Genomic DNA, 10,931 nt, shown 5'->3' with positions numbered 1-10,931 from the left:
CATCGTCAGATTGTGGGAGCACAGTAATCATGTTTTACCACACAAATTGAATTAAGTAAAACAGATGGGGCGGTGTATGTAGGGGATCATAGATTTTGTGTGGGGTGGGCTAATGGGCGGCTACCCGGCCCTCCAACAATAACATATACAGCCAATGACCTACAACTGATTCCCCACCTAACAGCCCAAAATTCTGGACACCTGTTTGATCTACAACAACCCCCCCCCCCCCCCTCTCTCCCCCTTTCCTTCTTCTTTTTTACCTGTGTGAAGAAATGACGACGCCTTGGGGGTATGCTTCTGGCACCCACGCTTGCCTTGCAACGGGAAATTAATTTGTGAGCACATTACCTTTTTGTATTTCCTGATAAGCTAGCTAGGGTAAAGTTAAAGTCAACAGAACTTATCAATCAGCAAGATCACATAGTCATCACATGGTTAATTGAACTGTAAATGGTAATGCTGGTCAATACTTCTGTTGTTGATTATGAGAGAGATGCACCCATGTTCAATTTGATAAGTGACCTAATTAAATAGATTAGAAATCTATCCAATTGAGGAAACACGCCGGCCAATTAATAATGACATGCTCATTTCAAGGTTAATATTGGTCAATACTTCTGATGTTGATTATGAGAAATGGACTCACATGCATGCATGTTCAATTTGATAAGTGACCTAATTAAATAGATTAGAAATCTATGCAATTGAGGAAACACCCAAATTAATAATGGGTGAGACGCTAATGAAATCATTACATTTTTATCATTTTTTACATATCTAGAACCACGTAAACACCCTAATTTTAACCGGGCCTCTCTCCTCTTCACATTGCAAGGCCCTCTGTTGTTCGTTCCCTCGTATTGTTGAAAGCTCGTAGGGATCCTTCGTAACAACCTAATAATTTACCTAAATGAGGTTTCAATCTTATATTCCGAATTTAAAGAAAAAAATTTTCATTTTCTAAAAATAATATATTATGAGGTCCTTTTACATTCTTGTGGATTAAGTCCTTTTGTATTAGTTTTCTTTGTTTTGTATTCCTTTAATTAAGTCCTTTCGTTTCATCTTCCTTAAATCAATTCCTTTCATTTTAAGTCTCCATAATTGAATCTTCTTAAAGGGAGTCCTTTATTTTAAAATTGGGTCCTTTTTAAGTGAGTCCTTTTGTTAAGTCCTTTTAAATGGAGTTCTTTTGTTTTTAAAATTGAGTCCTTTTGTTGAGTCCTTATAAATGGAGTCCTTTTATTTTTTATTTTTTAAAAATTGAGTCCTTTTAAATTTGAGTTCTTTTGTTTCTTGAAATTAAGTTCACCCTTTTATTGTAACTGTGTCCCCTAAAGGCAATTATTAAAAACAAAAGCAAGTCCTCGTGTTTATTACAAATATAGGGAAGATACACAATATGGGGGATACAAATATGACAAGGTATATAGGCGGGGAGTACAAAATGGGAGAATACATTTGGAAAATCTTAACAAAAATACAAGAGGTGGGATCGAATAAACATCCTGCGCATGCTAGAATATCCCAAGCATCTTCAGACCTCGAAGGATACGTACACCCAAAAATAGAAGGTATATCAAACACATAAAGGCAAATCAAATTTGAAGCAATCACGCAATTGTTGGGAGGGATTTCAAAGATTGAAATGTATCCTTCATATATTCAGCTGCAGACTCATAAGGAAGGGGAGAATTGGCCAAATCTCACACATAAAGAGATTTATTGTTATAGGATGGAGGGGCACACACGTGGGAGATATATGCAAGGAAAGGTTTGGAATGGAAGTTGGAATTATTGCCTAAATTGTCTGAAGACACCAAACCTATTAAATAGGAGGCCTCACCAAGAAAGAAAGACATGAAGACTCGGGGAAAGAAAAATCAAGAGAAAGGAGAGAGAGAGTTGAAAGTTAGTAAGAATTGCAGGAGAATTTTCACACAAAATGGGTGTGAATTTTGAAAAGAAGCTCAGACTGAGGCAAACTCCTACATACCAAGGAAGGGAAATTGTTTAGAAAGCAAAAACCAACACACACGTAGACAAGCAACAACATTCAAAAGTCCCAGCATCCACCCAAACGGACAAGCCTAGACCAATTAGGAGAAAAGAGACTCAAATATTGCTGGAGGTGAAGACCATAGGTAAAGTTTCAAAATCCTTTTGAGTTCCTTTTATTTGAAAATCATGCAAAAATAGACTATGTAAAGGATTTAATCCCCTAGGATACCCCGTGACCTGACCGAAATCATTGTGTTGAACCAATATGTCCACTCTTTTTTAAAATATATAGAGGCCTATTGTTTTTTTAAAAACCCTAGTCGAACTCCTTTTAAGAACAACCTCAGCTCACATTTTAACTTAAGCCTTGACCCAATTTTTTTGTAAAAAAAGCAAACCAGACCCATTTTTTAATTAGATCCATGGCCCTTTTTTAAAAAAATAAAAAATAAAAAAACCTGCAACCCACTCCTTTTAAAAATACACAAAGGCCCACTATTATTATTATTTTTTTTTAAAACTCCAGTCCAACTCTTTTAAAAATAACATTGACCCACACTTTTACTTAAGCCCTAGCCCAATTTTTTGTAAATAAATAAACTAGACTCACTTTTTAACTAAATCCATGACACACATTTTTTAAAAACAAATCTGTAGCCCACTCCTTTTAAAAATACCCAAAGTCCCATTATTTTTTTTTTTGAAAACCCTGGTCCAACTCTTTTAAAAACTACCTTGGCCCATGTTTTAACAAAGCCCTAGCCCAAATTTGTGTAAAAAAAAAAAAGGGACCACTTTTTAACCAAATCTGTGGCCCATTTTTTTTTTAAACAAATCAAGCCCACATTTTAACTGAAGCCACAACCCACCTTTCTTTTTAAACAAAAAAGCCTAGATTTTTTTTTTTTTTTTAAATGAACTCCTAAGCCCAAGTCCATACTGTGAAACGAAAGGAACAACAAGCCCAAACTAGGCCTACCCAAACCCCCGCAGGGCTCGCAACCCCATTTCCCAATCTATTAAAAAACCAACTCATGGTGAGTCAACCCAAACCCATCTCATTGGGTTCTGGGAAAATTGACTCACCCTGAACCCCATTCCGCTTAGAGCGGCAAATCGAACACAAACTCAGAACATCCATCCAAAAACGAACTCAAAACACCAATCCAAACCCAAATAAGCACACAACCACAAATCCAAACCCAAATCAGCACACAATCACATATCCAAACCCAAATTAGCACACAATCATAGATACAAACCCAAATCAAAAAGGAAACTTATCTTTCGAGGGTCGTATTCTAAACTCTCCAATACACCAAACACTTCCACCTGCAAAAACAAAGGAGAAAGGGGTGAGGGGATATCAACGCCATAAATCAGAGAAAGAGGGATGAAAAACACCAACGTGAATGCCTGATCCTTCGCGGATCTCATGGATGGGGCCATCACTGAAGAGAGAGATCGAGCAAGAAAGGAGGAACACAGAGAGGGTAAGAGTGAACATGGAATATGAGAAAGAAGAGAGAAAAAGAATGAGTGAGAGAGAGAGAAGGAAAAAAATAAGCTTTTATATTTAATGGTAGTGCACCACGTGTCAACATCGCACGCTGACATGTGGCACGTTCTGGTTCTTTTATTTCAGGGGCGATGTGATTTGATCTGGGATGCCCAATCTGTGTTTTCTCTAGATGGGCTAGATCACGCCATGTTACTGATCCTGGGTTATGACTTTGAGCCACACGACGGGTGACATGTGGTTGGGGTGACGTTATGTTGATATTACCCAAATTTTCAATGTATATATATATATATATAAAATAAAAAATATAAATTAAGCCATTCGACGTGTGACACATGGCTGACGTCACCCCACTTTCCAAAAAAAAAAAAAATAAATAAATAAATAAAGAGTATATATATAACCATGTGTCCTCGTCTAGAGTTGACACGTGGCACCTTTGCTCAACCCCCGAACCAATTGACCTAGTTTAGATCGGTCAAACTGGTTCATTGTTTATTACTTATTTATTTAATTTAATTTCAATTTATTATTTTTAATTAGTTTTAAATTTGGGAAAAATAACAAAAAAATCACAAAAAAATTGGAAAAAACTTGAAAAAAAATATTTTTGAGGCCAAGAAAAATATTTTGAGTCATTTTAACTTGCAAAAAATGAAGAAAAATCTTTGAAAAATCTCAACAATTTTGGAAAAATATCAAAATTACTCAAAAAAATTTCTACAAAATTTTGAAGAATATGGGAATATTTTTAAAAGATATTTTCTCAATTTTTGGGTGGGTGTGTCCCTATGATTTTAAATAGGAAAGTGAGGAATTTTTAGAGCTCACGAGTATTGGCTCTGAGGGGGGGTTTTTCTAGCAAGATCACCTTTTTTGGAGGTCTAATTAGACATTTCTAAGTCACAGCCAAATTTTCCAATTTCCTGTTAATTCTGTACATTTATTTATTTTTATTTAAAATTTTTTAAAGGAGTAAATTAAAGGTTATTAAATTCAATTTGGGGATAAATCTTAATTAATTTGGCACTGTTCGTAGAACGAGCGTATAGGGGGTGCAAATACCTTCCTCTCACATAACCGAACTCCCAATCTCAATCCTGGTATACACAGATCGAAACTACTAGTTCCTTAACCTAGGTTTAGTTTAGAGACTAACCAAATAAGTAGTAATTAGGTGTTCTAACCGCACCAAGAAAAAATAGTTTAGTGGCAACTTTTTTTTTTTTTAAAGGAGGGCGGTACCTCCTTTTATTTATTGATATACCCTCACTTTTGGTGAAAGAATACTGTGGTTACAAGATAAGCATTGGGAGATTACAGATAGAAAAAATTAAAGGCCTCATAAAAAACAACACCAACATCCAACCAAAACAGGACTACAAATTCAAATAAAACTAAACAATCACATAACAATCATTAAAACAACCTATGCATCAAACCAAACAAAAGAAAAAAAACAAACCTATACCAATACCAAAAGGAAACCAACTAAACATATCTCATATAAGTCGTATCCATATGATCCAGTTTATACAAACCTTAAATAACTTTAGGAAGTTGACTACTATTTGTAAACAAACTATTCCTCCCCCATAGCACCTTGTCGAGCCAAAGCATCTGCCACTTTATTCCCTTTTCTATACAAGTAATTTATAGAAAAATCTACTCCCTCCAATAAACCAATAAACTGCTCCCAAAAATCCCACAAAGACCACAAGGAGCATTTACTAGATCTTATCCAATTTACTACAATCTTCGAATCACATTCAATGTCAATACTGGCATGGCCCAATTGTTTGCAAAACTTTATTCCTTCCATCACTGCTCTCAATTCAGCTTCATTATTAGAACAAAAACCAAAATATTTTGAAAAACAAAAAATAAAAGAACTTGTATAGTCTCTAAGGATGCCACCACCACCCGCCGGCCCTGGGTTCCCCAAGCTGCTGCCTCAGTTTTAGCCATCTCACCATGCATAGTTTTATTCTTTTTATTCACAATTTGCACTTCCAGATTCTGCAATATCCGAACATCAACATCCTTTAACTGAGTCATAATTGTCATGTTCGTACTCAAAACCCTCACCCAATTCTTAATGGACAACCACACATCTGTACTACTCTCCAATTTCCCCTCGATTCTAGCCACACATCTCCTTCTCCACAACCTCCAAACTACTAAATAAGGAATCAAACCCATCAATGTTCCCAATTGAGAGTATCAAGAAGTCCTATTAAACCACATTTGGACTCTTTCTTTCCAGCTTTGGTGCCTAAGGAAAGGTACACCTACCTCCACCAAACCTTCCTCCATATATCAATAGCAAGATCTCCCTTATTTAAAACATGCTCCACATCTTTTGATTGCCTCATCTCACAACAATCACATGCCGAAGCAAGTGATGCCCCCACCCTTCTCACCTTTTCATCAATGCTTAAGCACTCAAAAGCAACCTTCCTTATATAAATATCAATTTTCTTTAGTAACCATTTGTTCCAAACCTACTTTGCCCAATCAAACTTTGGAGCTCTAACTCTGATAGAATTCATTGCCGACTTTGTATTAAAGCAAAAATTCTTTTTCTGGAGTCATAGCAGTATGTCCGAAGCGTTTCTAAGTTTTCCAACTCTTTCCATCACTTCTTCCGCTTTATTAAATCCCATAATCCTTTGCAAATTTTCCACATCCCACACATTATTAATCACCAAATATTTTAATATGATATGTGAATGTGCACCATTTGGACATTCTAAAAACAAAGGTCCCAAATCCAGAGACTTATTATACCACAATTTTACATCTCTTTCTCTAACATTTCACTTAGATTTACTTAATAGCTTAGGCATACACTGCAGAATTTTTCTCCAAAAAGAAGAATCCGATCCATGTGGCCTACAAAGAGCAATATGTCCTTCTTTAAAATATTTAACTTTAAAAAATCTAACCCATAAAGAATTTTGTGTTAATAACTGCTAACCAAACTTCATAAACAATGACCGTTGCAATTCTAAAATATCCCTTACTCCTATACCTCCCTCCTCCACAGGAATACACAATTTCTTCCAAGCCCTCCATTTCATTTTTTCTTTTCCATCCTTAAATCCCAAGAAAAAAAAAGGCAAACATACCTTGTATCTTTTTTATCACCACTTTTGGGGCATTTAGAACAGCTAACAAATGCAATGACATGCTCGAAAGCACATGTCTCTACAAAACTAGACAACCACCTTGAGACAACTGTCTACTTTTCCAACCCTTAATTTTCTTACTGATTTTTTGAATTAAAAGATCAAAATGACAGCCCTTTAATTTACCATCCACAATCGGCACTCCTAAATATGTAAGAGGAAATTTACCTTTAATAAAACTAGTCTCTTGTAGAATTTCTCCCTTCCTCTGAGCACCTAACTTCTTTAAGAAAAAATTAGCCGATTTATCTTTATTCACCCTTTGACAAGTCTAGCTTTCATACTCCTTGATTACCTCCATTAACTGTTTAACAGATTTTTTACCAGCATTAGCAAATATAACAACATAATCCGCGTACATTAAATGCGATATAATAGGTGCACCACTCGGATCCGCAAACGGTAAAATCCACTTCTCAGTCATCTTTTTTTGGATTAATTTAGAAAGAACTTCTTTCATTATAATGAAAATATATAGGGACAACGGATCCCCCTGCCTCAAGTCATTTTTTAACTTGAAATAACCCTTGTAAGTGCCATGCATCATAATAGAAAACCATGGAGTAGAAATACAATTCTGAATCAACTTACAAAACCAATCTAGAAAACCAAGAACATGAAAAATTTGATCTACCACTTGCCACTCCACTCGATCATACACTTTGCTCATGTTAAGATTTAGCATCATATTACCTCCTTTCACCCGTCTATGTAATAATTTTGTCATCTTTTGAGCAAGCATTATATTTTCAAAAATACTCCTTCTTTTCACAAAAGAACCTTGCTCAAAAGATATTAAATCACCCATCACCAATGATAACTTGCCTATAAAGATTTTGGAGAAAATTTTATAGATTACATTACAAAGGCTTATCGGGCGAAATTTATCAAAAGATTGAGGATCCTTTACTTTGGAATAAGAACTATATTAGAGGAACAAAAATACCAAGACAAAATAACACCTTTTAGGAACTCCCTTACCGCATCCATCACAACATTTTTAGTAATCTTCCAGCAGGTAATATAGAAAGAAGACCCAAAACCATCCGGACCCAGGCTACTGTTCATTGAAATAGAAGAAATAGCTGCAAATACTTCCTCCTTAGTCGGTTCTTCCTTTAGTTGTCTTATAGAATCCTCATAAACCACTGATTGGATAATAGCACTAAACTATTATGCCCCAAGAATTGCTTAAAATAATTCACAGCCTCATCATGAACCATCTGCATATTTTCCAGCACCGAACCATCAGAAAGCACCATTGAGTTCACACAAGAATTACGCCTTCTTTGCGCAATTATCACATGGAAAAACTTTGAATTTCGATCACCATTGGTCAACTATTTCATCTTTGCTTGCTGCACCATCCTTGTGCCTTCCCTTCTATAGCATACCTCCAATTCAGCCTTAGAAATAATGAACTCTTCTTCATCTGATTCTAAGTACTCTGTTTGTAGTAAATTCTCATATTTCTCCACCCTTTCCTCCAACTCTTGAATGATACCACCAACACGACTTGAAGTCTATTTATTCCACACCCTAAGCCTTTATTTTAGCCGTTTCAATTTACCCACCAATTTACAAAACCCTGAATTCGCCACAATATGTTCTCTCCAAGATGATTCAACCATTTTCAAAAAATCCCCATACGACATCCACATGTTCTGAAATCTAAAAGGCGCTGACCCATACCACTCCATACTCACACCCAGCTATAATATGATAGGAGAATGATCTGAAGTATTTCTTTTCAACAATGATGTCTTAGCTTCACTGTATTTTACAGAAAAAGCATTATTAATTAGTACCTTGTTAAGTTTTGCCCAACTTCTCGTCATTCCTTGATGGCCATTACACCAAGAAAATTGACTTTCTTGGAACCTAAGGTCCAATAATCCACAGCTATTAATACAACCATTGAATTCAACGATAGACGAACCCAAACGAGGTTGACCTCCCACCCTTTCTTCACCTGACCGAATTACATTAAAATCTCCCATAACAACCCAAGCCACTTCAAAACTTGACATCCCTTGAAGTTGTTCCCATAATTCTATTCTCTCAATATGATAGCATTTAGCATATACAAAGGTAAAAAATAGAGAGCCTCTATCTTCTATTAAAAAAACTTTCAAACATTGATTTGAAGCACCCACCCAATCAACCTAAACACCATCATTCCAGAATCTTCCCACCTTCCTCTACATTAGAACAAAAATTAGGAAATTGCAAATTCGCAACCCACCTTCATATCTTCTCCATATCTTGAAAAGGTTTAGAAACAGCCAAAATAAAAAACTTTCAAATCTTTCATAACTTGTTTCAATCTTATCTTTGACATGCCCAACCCTCTTATATTCCAAAACATAACTTTGCCAATCATAAGTTCAATTTTTGAGGCATTGCCTTAGCCCTCTTAGACTTTCTCACTTGCCTATCTTCTTTATTTCTTTCTTCTGATCCACCCACTATCACATTACCTGGATTAGAGAAATATTCTTTTTGAGTATCAATGCAAACGTCAATATCTCCCTCAGATAGCGCATCATATTTATCCCTACAGACCCCACCCTCCTCGTCGCCCTCTCTTTCATCCACTTCCTCCACTAGAGACTCCTCCTCACCCTTATCCTTTTCAACTTCTCCACCCCCCCCCTTCCTAAAAAACTCCAATTTCCTATGTAGTCCTAGAACAACCACCCAGTTCTACCTGCACCCCTAACATCCCTGACTTATGATCTTAAGAACATTCGACTTTTTCTCCACTATTTCTCTTTATCAAGTTTACTTTATCCACTTTATGTATACTCGCATTACTAACCTCATTCGCAACGTTTTATTTTTCTCATTCACATTCGAAGGACCACTTACATCTCCATTCTTCTTCTCCTCCACCCTCTGATCCCGAATCTACAAAACAAAACCTTCCTTTTCAACTATCACATTTTCTTTTCTACCCACTTCTTTCCAAACCATCCCATCACCCTCATTCCTCATACCTACTTTCCTTTTTTCCTTAGGATTTGCTCCAAATCGACATACCACATCAGTGTGACATTGCCTATAACATTAATTACAATAGAAACCCCTCTCCTCATATATTACCCTTTGCTAACTCTGCTTTTTTTCTTTTCTACCACTAACGTAAAACCCTCCACATGATCCTTTTGCAAATCCACTTCAACACACAATCTTACACCAGTGGCTTATGTTCTATATAATGTGGCATTATCCACACCCAAAAATTTACCAAATCTAGTGGCTAAACTCTGCAAACAGTCTAGTCTATATAAATGTAAAGGCAAACCTGGTAAGAAAATCCATTGTGGAGCAATCGATGGCTCCTTGTGGACATAAAAATTCATGAACCAGTTAAATAGCCAAAATTGGCACCTTGCCACCCATCTTCCTTCTCGTGCCCATATATGAATGTAATCCTTTTCATTTACCAAATGCAACAAAATATGATAGCTGTCTATAAAACTTATCATTAGAACTTCAAAAAGACCCTAAGATTGGATAATATGCCTCTGAAGGACATCGACAGATGACAATGCAAAAGGAAATTTAAGCACCAATGCAAACTTTAGATTCTCAGCATGGCAGAGTCGAGTCTGCAGAGGAGTACAGAGGCTTTTGAGTGAAGGAAAGGCCCGCGTCTCCACGATCCCAATCAAATTTCAGGCAAGGGTCGTGGAAGGGAGATAGACATGTTTTGGGCCAGGGATCAGAGAGAAAGAATCAGGGAGGACAGGGTGATACGTCACGCCCCCACTGACCTAGGTTTAATCAGCGACATTGGGGGGAATGCCGAGGCAAGAGTGTTATATGCTACAGGTGTGGCAAACAGGGTCACATTGCTTAGGAATATCGAGAACCACCAATTAGTGCACCAATACCAAACCAAAATTAGAACCAAAGAAACAACCCGGCGCCTCGCGGCGATGGAGGCCCAGCGGGTGTCTATATGTTGGGTACGCTTGAGGAAGGCAACAATAAAGGTTCAGGTAATGTATTTATGTGTAATATGTTCATTAATGTTGTTTGACTTTGCATGATTGGATGTTGCATGTGTTTGAATTGTTTGAAATTCGTGGATATGTGGTTAGTTAACTTTTTCGTATGTAAATGGGTGACTAATGAATTTCGGGGATGAAATTATTTTAAGGGGGGGAGAATGTAACAACTTGGGAAATTTTTAAAAATTTAAAATA

This window comes from Malania oleifera, chromosome 6 (genome assembly GCF_029873635.1).
Source record: "Malania oleifera isolate guangnan ecotype guangnan chromosome 6, ASM2987363v1, whole genome shotgun sequence".
Lineage (NCBI taxonomy): Eukaryota > Viridiplantae > Streptophyta > Magnoliopsida > Santalales > Ximeniaceae > Malania > Malania oleifera.
This window is presented reverse-complemented; position numbering follows the sequence as displayed.